At 33.2% G+C, this 633-nt stretch overlaps 1 protein-coding gene across 1 annotated transcript in view; it reads left to right on the top strand.

The window, feature by feature from the left end:
• LOC102847908 (cytochrome P450 2J2-like) overlaps window positions 1–633 on the top strand; it is a 45,779-nt gene that overhangs the window by 11,316 nt on the left and 33,830 nt on the right. The gene's annotated exons all lie outside the window — the stretch shown is intronic.

Raw genomic sequence — 633 nt, 5'->3', positions numbered from 1 at the left:
GGGGGAAATGTTAAATATTTATTCAAAGACTGTTTCTAATATGGAAGTAAGATACAAATTTTCTTACTGCATTTACCTTGACATCTATGTTGTTCTTTTCAAAGAAACAATACTATTATTGCCTTTCAGCCACTCCTCTCTTTGTCCCTCTCTAATTCTATCCATTTCCTTTCTTCATCATAGATACACTTCTGGGTCTACTTTCCTGCTTAGCAGATTGGTTACTGATCATTAGTCTTGAGTGCTCTTTTCTTTGCTGTTCGCTGTGCATTTTCTGAACTCCCTGCTGTTCATTTATCTGTTCATTTATCTTTGCACTATAAAGTTTCACAAACCTTGAGCAAATGTTTTTGCAGATTTAGCAACTCATTACTTTTGCCTATGTATTTGGTAACAAGAAGTCTAAATATTTCTAAATTTACTGTAGTGTTTATACACCCGCTAAAACTTGCTTTGAGAACAAAAACAAAAACAAGATTACTCAAGGAGCCCTCAGAAAGTCCATTGAAGTGTACCAACAAAAAGTTGCTATACTAAAGAAAATCACTAATGTAGGCCAAGAATTTTAGAAAACATTCAAAACATTCTTTTCAAGCATTCTTTGAAAAGATCTGCACTTAATCTATTCCAAAA

This window comes from Elephantulus edwardii, unplaced genomic scaffold (assembly GCF_000299155.1).
Source record: "Elephantulus edwardii isolate Elephantulus edwardi_28Jun2011 unplaced genomic scaffold, EleEdw1.0 scaffold00005, whole genome shotgun sequence".
NCBI lineage: Eukaryota > Metazoa > Chordata > Mammalia > Macroscelidea > Macroscelididae > Elephantulus > Elephantulus edwardii.
This window is presented reverse-complemented; position numbering and strand designations above follow the sequence as displayed.